Source organism: Ananas comosus, linkage group 21 (assembly GCF_001540865.1).
Source record: "Ananas comosus cultivar F153 linkage group 21, ASM154086v1, whole genome shotgun sequence".
In the NCBI taxonomy this organism is placed as follows: domain Eukaryota; kingdom Viridiplantae; phylum Streptophyta; class Magnoliopsida; order Poales; family Bromeliaceae; genus Ananas; species Ananas comosus.
The window spans coordinates 6,652,513-6,667,150 of record NC_033641.1 but is presented as its reverse complement, the minus strand read 5'-3'; the positions used below and the strand labels follow the sequence as shown (position 1 = coordinate 6,667,150).

General features: G+C 37.9%; 1 long non-coding RNA gene across 1 annotated transcript; it reads left to right on the top strand.

Moving 5' to 3' along the window:
* Positions 349 to 11,487, top strand: LOC109726194. The gene is made up of 3 exons (XR_002220437.1): positions 349 to 1,066; positions 1,147 to 1,259; positions 11,227 to 11,487. It is a non-coding gene; the product is annotated as an uncharacterized LOC109726194 (long non-coding RNA).

Here is a 14,638-nt window from a genome sequence, read left to right as displayed (position 1 = left end):
TGTCAAACCTGAAATCCGTTAGCACCAATGGTTCCAGAATAGTCGGACCATTGAAAACAAGCTATTGGAGTGCTATGAACAGTCCGATACGTGCCAGAAGCCAACTCTACTTATCAGCCACTCCGGAAAATCGGAGTTACTATTCACTTTAAGTAATTAGTATTCATCGCGTAACTTCTTTAATCTGTCACGCCCGAGGGTCCCTCTTTGATTTAAAAGCAATGCGGAAGCATCCAAATTTTTTTTTTAAAAATCTGAACCCCAGGGTATGCCAGATCCACCACAAATACAGGGAGTCCACTGTTCACACGGACAGAGTCTCCCCTATATTTGCACGGTATCGCACAAGTACAAGAAACATAAACATGATACAACCACCCCAATTGAATATATAAACATCCATACATTCATACATTCATACCCCATTCACATTCGAATTCACTTTCAGAGTTTCAATCATAAGTCCACAACTATTGGTTTCAAAATGTTTCCTATCCGAAAAATCGTTTTGAAATACTAGTTTATGAAAATCACGCGAAAACCTTTTCAAAACCGTTTCCCACACGAAAACCCTTTTTCTTTAAAACACACTACCACTATAGCACATTGAACTTTCGCAAATTGCAAGGTTCGAGTATTTGATCTGTGTTCCGAGCTCTTCCATGTTTTCAGGAGGGTCGTCAACGGTGTGCCTACCAATGACTCGCATCCCGAGGAGCAAAAGTGAAAACTTAGCACCAAAATCTCTAACTTGTAGAATTTGGACTGCTCTCGGGTTTGACTCTATAGGGCAGAGTACCGGTACTGCATCGGCAGAGTACTTGTACTGGACCTAGTACCAGTACTGCATCGTGATGGTACCGATACCCAGTGTATTTTCTCGCTAACCCAAGGCTCGGGTTTGTGCAGACTGCTGCTTGGTACCGGTACTCTTTTCCGCGTACCGGTACGCAGTGCAGTGCAGACTGCACGTTGTTGGAGGGCCTTTTTGAGATTGTTACATCTCTATATATACTCCTACAGCCCTTAGAGAGCTCTATTGAGCCCTAAACCGTGGAGAGCTCAGGTAGAACTCCTCTCTCTTGATTTTCTCTCTCTTTTCTTGAGGTTTTGCTTGGTTTGATCTCTCTTTTCCTCTCCTCTTAGCGTCATGTTGGATTTCCACCATTGGAGAAGCCTTGGATTGAAGAGTGGAGCTTTCTTGAGGATCAATCTTCAACCTTAGCTCATTCCAAACTTGGATTGGAGCTTCTTGAGAGGTTAGTAACTTAGATCTACTCTTTAGATCTTGTTTTGGTAGCTTTCTTGAGATGGAAACCTAGAAATGAGAATCTAAGATTTTATTTGGGGTTTCTTGATTTGGAGCTTTTGGAACCTAATTGATGAGTGTAGAACTCTTCTTTAGGTTTGATTTGAAGATCCTTTGGGTTGATTTGAGCTTTGGACAAGTGTAGCTTGATCAAAAATAATTTTTCACCTTATATGTGTGTAACTTTAGAAGATTTTCGAAGTAGTCGTTTTCGGGTTTCTAACCCTTTAGAATTTCTCTTAGGGTGTTAGAAGTTCGGTGTACAACTTTATTCGAAGGAACGAAAGGGTTCGAAGTGCTTCCGGTGGGTTTGACCTCACCGACATGGGTGAACTCCCCCTAAATCCTCCTTTTGGTTTTAAAATATAATTAGATGCTTTTTCATAATCATTATGACATGCTAGAATTCATGAGAACATAATATGTATATGTTATATATATAGTGAGAATCTATGCTCTATGTAATAGAGGCATACATGTAGATTTTTGCACTAAATGATACTTCTTGACAATTTCTCTTTTATACAACCCTAAGAAGCATGTTAAAGTATGATTGATGATATAACCCCTTGAGGGCACCTAGTGAATAGGTTAAGTAAATAGTTATCTCACATGATGACAATATTATACTTGTTATAGACAAGGTGAATGGAACTTAGCATTTCTTACATTATACTTGTTGTAGACAAGATAGTTGTGATAAATGACATAGAACATGATAAGGTAATTATAAAGCTAAACTTGGTGTATTTAACCTAGTTGAATAACTAGAACTTGTATGTGACATTATAACTTGGTGCATTTAACCTAGTAGAACAACTAGTATTGGCCATTGTGATATTGCATTCGATCTAGGGATCGATAGTTATATTCCATATTTTAGACATGAGGAAATGAGAGTGTAAAGCCTTTGAGGTGAACCCTAATTGAGATATTGGCATGTAATACTAGTGGAATTAATTATTTGCATCATAATACTTCTACTCCATGTAGTGGGGATTTTAGTGGAAAGACATGTGCATAACATGTGTTAGAAATTAACAGGAACATTCAAAAAAACACAGCGGAAAATAGTTTTGTACTTTTAAAATTTTTCGAAAGCCAAATACATATCACATATGAAAATCGAAACCAATGAATCAAAACCGTTGTCGACGGATTATTCTCATGTTACTATGCAAAATTTAATCTAAACAAAACTCCTTATGTTTAGAGATCTTACCATGGACCAGTTAAGGTATTTTGATCTACTGTATGGTTGAAACTGAATATGACGAACAAAGATTCCGATTAGCCGTGCACATGCCCGGCCTCTACGCGTATCCACATGGAATTGGCGACCGGATCGATCTTCGTCTCACGAATCTGGATGGTGCTAGCAATCCTTTCATGATCCACCAGTCGATGAAGAGTAGAGAAGTTGATCGGAGAGAAAACACGTGCGCGGGAGAGAAATCGGAGAGAGATAGATCTCTAGATATATATGGATCAAAAAGCTAACATGCATCAAATTAATTAAGATGCATGGCATCTTAATTACCATGCATTCCATCCGTATGGCACTATGTGTCGTACAGTTTCATTCTTCTTCTTTTTTTTCAATTCATTGTATACTCAGACATCCATATAAATCTATATATGTATATATATAGAATCTTATTTCATAAAATCTTATCTAATAAGATTTTCTCTCTCTCCAATAAAATTTAACAATTAAATACTCATACTTATCCAATTAAATCAAATCTAGTAAAAAATCTTATCTCATAAGATATTATGAATATTTAATTATTCTCTAATCCAATTAGAGATAAATATTAATCTCTCCAATATATAATTAGATCTTATCTAATTTTAATCTTATCCAATAAGATTACTTACTAATATTTAAATCACATTTAAATATTTTTTAATGATTAAATATTATCCACTAATCTACTTAGAGATAAATTTAAATCTTGCGCATAATTCTCAAATTGATTCCGAGATCCTAATCTAATTAGGACTATCAATTATAACCGAATTGAATAATTAAATCTAATTTAATTAAACAACTTCTTTTTATTTTCATCGCTTACACTAAACTCTTTAGTGAACGACTCTCATCAAAATGATTCGGGTGCACACAATTCCTAATGTGTGTGACCGCATAGGTTCATTACCATTCGGCAGTAGAGCTCAACATCAAACTCTTTGATATTTAATTAGAACTTTTCTAATCGATAAATAAGAACAATTCAATTCCAATCATTCATATTCTCTCACCGTCCGTGAGTGACACCTAGCAGTATATCACGGCAATCCAAAATAGTGATGAAAAACGAACCTTTCCGCTAACCGTTACCGTGTGATTAATTCCTTCCAACACACAACGCCCCGATCAAACTAAAATTATGGTTACTCGCCAAATCTTATTATTCGATCATATGACTAGAATATCTAAAACTGACTCAATATGGTAACATAGCTGGAAACTCTTTCCACACACCACGTACCCTGGCCAAGGATTTTTCGAGTCGAGTTCGATAGTCTACATAGGACGTTCTCTCTCATTATTGAGAGTGTTGAATACCTTATTGCGCATTTACATGCCTTCCCATATAAACTACTATAGCCAATCAGTACCGAAAATAGACACGTGTCTAGAGTCTAAGTATTAGTACTGTCAAACGGTAGCAACCTATACGTAAAGCAACTATGATGCCTCAGGTCCGAGGAGTACTTAACACAACTGTAGCAATGAACTTGTCACTGACGAGCATAGAACCATGTGACTGTTCAAGTAAATAGTCACGCTCAGTGTACTTGTTCTCTAACAAGCACCTGTATGCTTGTTCTAGTGTCCCCACACTAGTAACTTGAGATTCGTCACCTCAATTAGAAACATAGCATACACCTGCCTATCTGAAATATTACCGTACTTATAATATTCCTCTAGCTAGGAGCATTTAATGAGTCTGGTACAGAAAAGTACATATCTCAAATTCCTAACTCTTAAGAATGTCTTTTCAAACAAAGACCCTATGGACGATTCATGTCAATATTGTATTGCTATACAATAGATATGAATAGATTATCTGCCCTTATATTATGAATATAAATAATTAATACATAAATACCGTTAAGCCAGTGTCACCAGATTGGCTTTTGGGTATATAACTAACAACATGCATTGTGGACACTTCATAATTCTCTTGCATATGGTATTAGTAAATGTTTCCTTAGACAATTATTGGAATTGCATGTCATGAACCTCTTGGAGTCTTGTATAAAATAGTGAACTATCCTAGATAGGATAATGATATATGAACTATGCATGCTTTAGGCATTGTATGTGTTGGTAGAGGCATACCACCCAAGTAGATGTAAACAAGACATGACATGAATGATCTAGTACTCGACCGTCGAGTCAATGTGTGAAAATTTCATATTTTAAACATGATGACTGAGTATCCCAAATTGTGGACCCTATGCTATGATTACGCTTGCTTGCCCTTGTGCTCATTCGCACATGCTTGTGAGGGTCACTCCCTACAAGCCGGCGCTTCGGAGTTTAGCCTTGCGACGATAGATCGCCTATGCGGGATTCGGCGCCGAAGTGGGATGCTGTGGCCGGAGTCTCTTTTCTTGTAGGGAAAATGATGACCCTCACGGGGCGACCAAGGCATGGCACAAGCCAAGACGTTACCACGTGTACATTCCTTGTAAATTGGGTATTGAGACTTATCTTGACATTGCATATAGTTGATGCACACATAGTATATGTTCATACTTGTGGTTTGCTACCTTATATTGCTACTTGATGCATTCATAGTAGTTGGACATTTTTATGGGACATGATAACATTGACACCTTTAGTGGTAGTAAACCTTTACTTATGTGGATTAGTATGTATGCATGGCTAGAAAAATAATGAAAAGCATAATTTATTCTATGTAGCATAATGGATTTTATGATTATGCATGTAAGTTGACATTGGCATACAATTGAATGTGCATGTAAATTAACATTGCATATAGTTGATCAAATGTAAAGTAGAACATCATATACTTCATAGTTAATCCTTTCGTAAAGGCATAGTAGCTTAGCAAGTTTTATTCATGCTTATTATACATGTTGTTCATTCTAATTAAATGTTAGAACATACTACTTTTGCCTCTAGCCTATTGGTGTATTTTTGCTGAGGTTAGCGGCTTGCCCACTGGAAACTATTGATTAATAGTTCTCACGCCCCTGTTTTGTGGTTTTATTTCAGAGCCTTCCGCGACGAGAGAGGCTAAGGATCGTGTAACATATTGAAATCTCGATAACGGTTATCGAACTTTACCCAAATTGGTTAGGTGTCGATAGAAAGGGTTGGACAAGCCCCATTTAGCTTTCCTATAAGATTGGAAGTGCTAAGATGAGTTTAAGAAGTGTTGGAATAGTTTTGGCATCGAACGACGCGAAGTAGAGTCGACTCGGAGCCAAAATAGAACTCTGGAGCATTGTGTACCGGTGCACCTTGATGGCAGTACCAGTACAGCAAGCGGCACGAGCATAGGCTGCTCTCAGGTTTGAGCAGCCTGGGTGGTGTACCGGTACGGGACCTCGTGTACCGGTACACACCCTGCGAAATCGAGAGAGTTTGCTCTCGGGTTTGGGCCTCTGCGCAGGGCCGTACCGGTACACAAACCCGCGTACCGGTACACAGCGGCTCTGGCAGCAGGGATGAGTCTGCTGCAGAATAGAGAGTTGAGGGGTCTAGTTGCTATTGTTGCAACATGTTATTACCCCTACACCCTTTTCCCCTCACAGCAGCACCGCGACTCCCTTTCTTTCTCTCATTTCTCTCTTTCTCTCTCTAGAACTCTTGGACTAAGGGCTTGGAGAAGAATGAGAAGAAGCTTGAAGAAGGTGGTTTTGGAGCTTTAGTGGTTCAAGAAGCTCTCCTACAAGAAGGAGCTCGGTGGAACTTTGGCTAAGGTGAGGTTTTGGTACAAATGAGTCTAGGATTTGGTTTTGATCCCTAAGTTTTGGAGTTTTGAGTTGCTTCTAGCTTTAGAAACCCTCTATAAGCCTCGAAATCCATGGAACCCATAAGAGCTCAAGTGCTCTCATGGTGGTTGGTCAGGGTTCACCTTAAATGCCCTAGGGATGGTTCCAAGAGTTTAGAAACCTTATTAGAGAGCTTCCCAAGTGATTCTAAGCTATCCTTTGCTTAGCAACAAGATCGATCTAGGTGGAAACCCTAGATGACATTATTAGGGCTCAAATTTGGGGCTTTTACCCTAGGATTTTTCGGGGGCGAATTGACCCCGTAGAAACCTAATTGGGGGTATTCTCGACGTGTGGGACAACTCCGTTTAATGTTACGAAAATGTTTAGGAGTAGTTCATGTACAAAGGGCCTAATTTGGGCACTTTCTTGGTTGTAGGACGCAAATCCGACGGTCGTTAAAGCGTGGAAAGTATCGAGTTCGCCTTCTACTACCTCATTAAGGTAGGTGGTGCATTCCAAGGACCTCAAACTTCCTTTTATATCTAAAGTGTCATATTTGAGCATGTATATAAATTGAGCATATTACATAGTAGGGTCATCTGTGAGCAATCATTTGCATGGTATGAGCATGAAATGCATGAGAAATAATAGTACAAGAACAAGGTAATGTTAAACCCTAGGTATGCATGGTGTTGGACAAGAACTAGTGAACTTAGAAAACAAATGTGACATATAGACTTGAATGTAGATAGTGACATCGACTAGTTTTGAACACTAGAAAACAAGTGTGGCATTATGATGAGAGGACAAAGAACAAGTAGTGTACATGAATCTAGTAGAGGTTAAAGAATGCAAGTAAATAGAGATTGTGACAATATAATACATACACCTTAGAGTTAAGGGTCACATGAGCATGGTTTTCCTTGGAGTCAAGGAATGGATTGAATTGGAATCCTTAAAGTTAGGATTGATCGTACTCACCAAATAGTCCATGCTCGAGGGTGGTAGCTCCCCCTCGGGCGGTGTGCTCCGAAGTTGACATCACTGGGTCGTAGCGGAATTCTCCCCAGAGGACGGTCCCGTCGGGTCGTAGCGGAATTCTCCCCGATAGTAGGGATTTGGGTTGGTGAGCTTGTGAGGGCGAAACCTACGGGCTAGCCACGAGATTGGATTATGGAATTAATAACTTGCATTCATCATGGGCATTACTATACTCGAGCATAGCATCTTATATTGTTCATGCATATTAGTTGTATTATTAGTTGGTTATTATCTATTCTTCTTTCTATTATGCTTGATTTAGACCTAGTGAGAAAGTCGGCGTGGTTGGTTGCCAACCCACTGGAAACTTTGTTGCAGTTCTCACACCCCTATTTCCATAGAGCCGGGACCGAACGAGCCGGCAGACGATCGCGGTAAGGGCATCGCGCCCTAGGTAGAGACCGCCCGAGATGTTTTACTTTTATAGTTGCATACCCTTTTGTTAGATATCTTCTTTTGTATTTCGATGATTATGGGTGTTGAAGGAAAGAATATTAATGATGAAAATGACACTTTATGTTTAAATGCAAGATTTTATATTTTGAGATCATGTGATGTAAAAAGAGAAGAAATGAGACAAAATGTAATCAAATTTCTAAGTGTAGTTTATTACTTTCACTATTGGCTATTGCTTGCCCTCGTGCGAGCCATTATGTATGCTTCCGTTTTGCGCAAATTGATACTCTACTGTACGGGATGTTGAGCCTTGGGCGGACAAGGGAGACTTTGTCCGTTCGGCGTCTGTTCGACGTTCTCGAACCGGCCAAAAGGATCGGGCTCGGGGCGTGACAGATCGTGGCAAGGGGTTAGCGATTATCTAGGGCCTCTACGGAGATATTTTAGAAGGACCCGACATCATATTTCTTTTTGTATCTTGTAGGAAGATGTTTTATGTATTTGATTTAGAGATGTGTTAATCTCCTGGATTTAGTTCTATACATTTTGTATTTCCATTTCTTGCGGATCTCTTTTTGTTAGATTAGTAGTGATTTTTTATTACTCGCTCTGATAGTCCTGTTAGGACTTTACTGTGTTCATTTCTTGTTTTAATAGACGCCTTGTGTTCATTGTGGTTGTTTGGTGTACACGGCGGGTCTGTGCACGCGCCGGTGGGCTTCCGCTGGGCCCGGGGCGTGACAGCTAAGGACCCGTTGTCCCGAGGTTGCAGCGCCGGAGCGACATCCACGGTGTCAGTGAAGATGTATCGTCATCGGATGTGGCGGAGGAGGAGGGAGAGGGAGAGGGAGAGGATGAGAAGGGCGAGGAAGAGAGAGCGAGGCGTTGTCGTCGGAGACGGTAGAGGAGAGTCGGAGAGGGAAAAAAAGAGTCGCGACGCGGCCTCAACAGGGTCGGAGGCGAGGAAGGTGGGAGGTGCGCAGGCGAGGGAAAGGGCGAGAGCGAGAGCATAAGGGTAAGCGAGGCAGGCCGTTTCCGCCTCCGCTGGTTTCTTCGGCAAGAGAAAAAAAAATAAACGAGAGAAAAAACAAGGAGAGAGAAAAAGTAATAAGGGTATTTTGGTCAGTTTGTTGAAAATTCGGACCGAATCTGCAAAATCAAAAAAGGTGGCCCAGCTTTGCAAAAGCTCAAAATTTATGAATTTTTTATGCAAATTGGCCATATGCTTACTATAAAATAAATTTAATTAATTAAATTTTATTTGTTTTTTATTATAAAAATTTATTGATAAATATCGATATAAATATGTGTTCAATACATATATTTAATAGTAATATATATTATATCTACAAATATAATTAAAAATATACCCATCGAACCCGCGGCAAAGAGCAGGTGAGCATCCTCTCCCCGACACGTTCCTACCTCTCTCGCTCTCCCTCTTATCTCTTGTTTTCTCCTACTAAACCCTAAACCCGCACGTGCTCTCTCTCTATTCTCCCATTCTCTCACCCCAAACCCTAACCCTAAGATGCAGTGATCTCAACTTCAAATCCTAGGTGATCCGTCAATCCCCTTTTCTTTTCCTCAGATTCGAATCGAAGCTTTTCGACTCTCTTCCTCTTTGTTTTTCCTTCGATTTGAGTGTTAAATCGGGGGTTTTGGCTAGACCTGGCAATCTCGACCCATACCCGCGGGTACCCACGGTTACCCGCAAATTTGCGGGTATGGGTACCAACTTTTCGAACCCAAAAAAATTACGGGTAAAACAGGTGGATACCCATTAAGCTGTGGGCATTTTGGGTAACCCGCAGGTACCCACGGGTACCCGCACAGATATTTTTTAATTAAAAAATATATTTTCTTAATTAAAATACGTATATTTTTATTTATCTATCCTAGAAATTCTAATCCTAATTTCTTATCGTGTCTTTTATATTACGAAATTTTTTTGCTTTAAGACTTTAAATATTTTTATTGTATGTTATAATATTTTAAATAATGAGTTTTGTTATATTTTTAAAACTTATATATATGTATTTGCATTTAAAAAATGTAAGAGAAAAAATAAAAAAAAAAATTGCGGGTAACTCGTATACCAACCCACCCACTAGCGGACAGGAATGGGTAAAGATGTTGGCTACCAAAAAATTTACCGGTAAATTTTACCCATGCCCAAGTAACCCGTGGGTACAATGACTCGCCCGCGGGTTACCCAACCCGCCCATTTGCCGGGTCTAGTTTTGGCACTACGTTTTCGGTTCTGCTAGGATTGTCTTGGTGGAATTCTTCGCACCCTATCCATGTGGGATTGCGCTGCCACCATCCTCTAGAGCGTCGCCATTATCGCTGCCCTTGACACCGACACTCACCAGTCGCTCGCTCAGGTGTCGAATCACACACTTCGATTTGATCATGTTTGTGCTTGATTTTGTGGAGTTGTTGTTTGTGATTGTAATTTTAATTTGTGGTGGACTAATTTGAATCGAAGAATTATACATCACATGTCAAATTGTGTTTGATTGATTTAGTATCTGTGAGTTGCTTGACCGGAGCTGTTAGCCTTACTGAACATATAAGGCAGATTCGGTCCTATTGATGCAAATATATCCCTGTGAAATTGGTGTTGGTTGGTTGACTATTGTGAATGTAAGGGTGAAAGAGTATTATGTGATATGTTATTTAATACAAAGCAAATATATCTGTAGGTTTTTGTATCACAAATCCAAATATATCTGTAGACTATCTAACTGTACCAATTTACCAATTTACCTTTTCCTTTCTAATTATGGGCTGTACAACATAAAATTATTGGTCAAAGTAGGTTTTAGTGATTTGGTAGACTAAAATGTGCATTTTACATTAGATTATAGGATAATTTTGTGTTAACATTCCTGCATGAGGAAGTTGATGTGTATTGATCTTTGCATGAATATCTTATTGGTGCTGAATTATGTTCAAATTCTATTGCTTTGATGGTTCTCCCTTACCATTTAAAGAGCAAATAATTTCGGGTAGCAGTTGCGATCTTTGTGGATCAAAACGTGTTCATTTCTACTGGTTGTCCAAAATTTTGGGTGTATCCATTCTACTAAGAACTAACTTTTTATAAAACTTGCGGGATAATTTTAAGGCAGTGCATAGACTGCCACTAATTGCATAGCGAGTTTCCACTCTTTCTCCTTTTCTCCCCCCTCGTGTTATTTCCAAGTATGGAGTTTGCGAATCTTTTAAAGACTTGAACTTTCACGCTGAATTTAGGATCCTAAGATGGAACCATTAAGTTAGATAATCTTATGTGCCACCACCTATAATTGATTTTCTATGTACTAGACATCATCTATTAAGTTAGATAATCTCTATTTTGGTAGGTTTCCAAATCTTTTCTATGAACAATATCTACTGGACCTGTTTAATTGCCTTGCCTAATTTATTCTTTGATAATTCGATAGTAATCTTGACTGCGTCCATGCAATGAATAATTGGCTTTTAGATAACAGGGAAGCAGCTCCATGGAAGAAACCTTTTCATTGTTTCATTTCAACGGGAACTTCAAACTGGGTGGTTTTCCTTTTATTTGCTCCTTTAACCTCGTGCATGAGGTTTGTTTTTGTCCATTGATTGAATTTGGCTATATATGGGTTTTTTCTAGTACTTGCAATTGATGATTTAATTATCGCATTATAGCACGCTATCCACTTTGCAGTATGTTTTGTGCTACGACACTCTCTCCATGCTGCCATTACATTTATTATTGTTTAGTTAGTTTATGTTTGTTTATTTGTATGCAATTATTAATTATTTAATTTATAAGCATGATTTATGTTGTGAGATTGCTTTTTCAAAAATTGATTAATGGGGTGAGAGAAATATAGGAGCGGAGAGTGACGGGGATAAGGTGTGGTGCTTAGGGGCGGGGGGTGAGGTAGTAGGATGGTAGGAGAAACAATTCGTAAAAAATAGTCCAATTCATGTACCCTTTCATACACCAAACATTAGAATAGAATTGATTTATTCAATCCTTTACTAATCCTGTGTTGCACCAAATGCAAGACTAGAATTGTATTATATTCAACTCATCCAATCCAATCCCTTCCAATCTTGTTATCTAATTCAATCTAGTCACATACTCCAAACACGCCCTTTGTGTATTTAAAGATCCTTGTTATCCGTTCTTGATTTTGATGTTTACTTGAGTAAGGTCTAGTTTGGTATTGGTGGCTAAAAACAAATATCTTATAGTTTCGAAGGTCCAAAAGTTCTAAAGCGCTTTTAATCTTTCCTCTTTTATCTTTCTTAGGTGACGGTTTTCCAATGCAATGTATAGCACAAAAAGATGGAAGACTAGAAGCGCTTAGAAAATTTGGGCCTTTCTAAATACAACATAGGTGCTTTTAGCCACTACATTACCAACTAGGCGTAATCTGTTTTGCTGTTGGATTCACTGATTGAGTAAACTTTCTGCACAATTTGTTACTTCTTTTAGTTTTGTGCAAAGTTCAATTTTCTTATATAAATTGTATTAGATTAAATTGCTTGATTTATTTGTCTTTTTCGAAGAATATTATGCTCTTATGTAGCAGCATATATGTTTTTCAGGTCAAATTTGTAAATAAACAACATTATTTATATATTCTGTTGGTGGAGGTGTTCTAGATAATATAACTTCCATGTAACTAAGGAGTTTTAGGTATAGACAATAACTTGTTAACTTTTTAGGAATGGAACCACAATACCAGTTCTAGAACTGGTCAAATTTTTTTTGCATCGGTATACACTGGTCTTGGACAGGAAAATGTTAAGAGGTCATGTTACTTCACTCCTAGGTATACTCTTCTTTTCAATTTTTTTTTCTTTGCATTAAGCCCCCTTATTTTTATTTTTTTTTACAAATAGGCCCAACAAATTTATATATCTGCAAAAATGGCCCTCTCTTTGCCACATTAGCACCACATTGGACAGGGGATGGTCTTGTTAAGTTGCACACGGTGACTGAATTATCGTGTTCATATCCACATTCTAGTCTCTATTCTTTGACTTAGGGGCGATGGGAGTAGGAATTGAATCATTGCGTTCAACTTAAAAATGGTGATTGGATCATTGTGTTAAACATGGTGATTAGATTACCATGTTCAACATAAAAATGCCCACATGATCTTTCCCATCTTGTGTGGCACTCATGTGGCGGGGAGGATCGTTTTTGCAAATATAAATTTAGTTGGGCCATTCGTAAAAAAAAATTTTAGGGGCTAAATGCAAAAAAAAACCCTTCCTTTCTCTATATAATTTAGTAGTAGTGACATAAACACGATCATTCAATTATAGCATTCAATTATAGCTCCACAGGTTCAGCATGTATGTGAAAAGTTGCGGTTAGATCATTTCGATTGTAACAAAATTTTCTGGATTTTTGATCAACTAGCTCACAAATATTTAACTAGCCGAATAGTTTTTCGAATTATTCATTAATATTTAAATATTTATAAAGGATAGTAAAATTAATAGATAATCTTTGAATTAAGTAAACTAGTTCAAGCATTTTTCACGTTAATCAATGCCAAATGAATTATCTCTTATGCTTTTAACCCGTATATTTGATAAAAAAGATGAGTACTTATATATGAATTTTATACTTCTATATATTTTCGGTTCAATGAATTTATATTTAATTAATTGAATTATTATCATTTTTTATTTTTTATTTTCTTATTTTTTGAACTGTCAACTTTTTAACCTTGCCGAATTTAATCTGAATGCCAAACTTGTGATTGTGGTAATTTCCTATATTTTTGTGGATGATGAATTTGGACTTGGCTTTTGCTTTGCCAGCAGGGAGATACATTCTTCTTCTCCTTTTGCTATCCTTTACTAAGGGTGTGTTTGGATCCATGTAAAAATTTTTGGAAAATTTTTTTTCGGTTGAAAAATAAAATTATGTTGTTTGGTTGGTTGTAAAAAAATTTTCTTGGAAAATTTCTTTTACGGATTCAACAAAAACTAGAGGTTTTCATTTTCCGCTTTCTCTAAAGCGGACCTCCGCCCGCTAAAACACGCAGCGTTGGGGGTCAGGCGGGGGCGTGTAGCATGCGGTCCACTAGGTGACCTCCACCTCGTTCGGTCCAGGCGAAATGGTCGCATGCGGTCCACCAGGTGACCGCATGAGAGAAGTCCAGGGTGGACCTCTAGCCACTACAACAAATAGGCTATATAGCGACCCATTTTATTTTGACGGATAATAAGAATGTCACTAAATAAAATATTTAGCAGCAATTTTTAAAACTGTCACTATTTATTTTCTCGCGGCAATTCGCGATTTTTTTTTGCGGCTAATATACTACTGCCGCTAATTAACCTATGTTAGTTAATTCGTGAATTATTCGCAAATTTTTTAAAAAATGGATAAAAAACCCGTATCCGAATTTTTTCCAAAAATTTAGAAAAAAACATGATTTTTTAGTCAAAAATAATTATTCGCGAATAATTCGGAATTGCCGAATCATTCGCAAAAAAAAAGGGCGCTCGCTAGGGATGTCAACGGGTCGGATTTGGATCGGATTTGGGTCAGATTTTCAAAAATTCGAATTCGAACCCGAAAATCAAATAAAAATTCGAACCCGTACCCGAACCTGGTGGATTTTAAAAATCCATGCCTATATCCGTATCCGACCAAAAACTATAAACCCGAACCCGGATCCGAACTTGGCAGGTTTTAAAAATTCATACTGTTCGATCAAAATCTAAGGAATAAAAATTATTAAATATTTTATATATTATATAAATAAATAAAAATAACTTATGTGTGTAGATATATATATATATATATAGAGAGAGAGAGAGAGAGAGAGAGAGAGAGAGAGAGAGAGAGGCTACTATGCTATCGGAAGCACAGAGCCTTCCGCGCTTCCAGCTTGT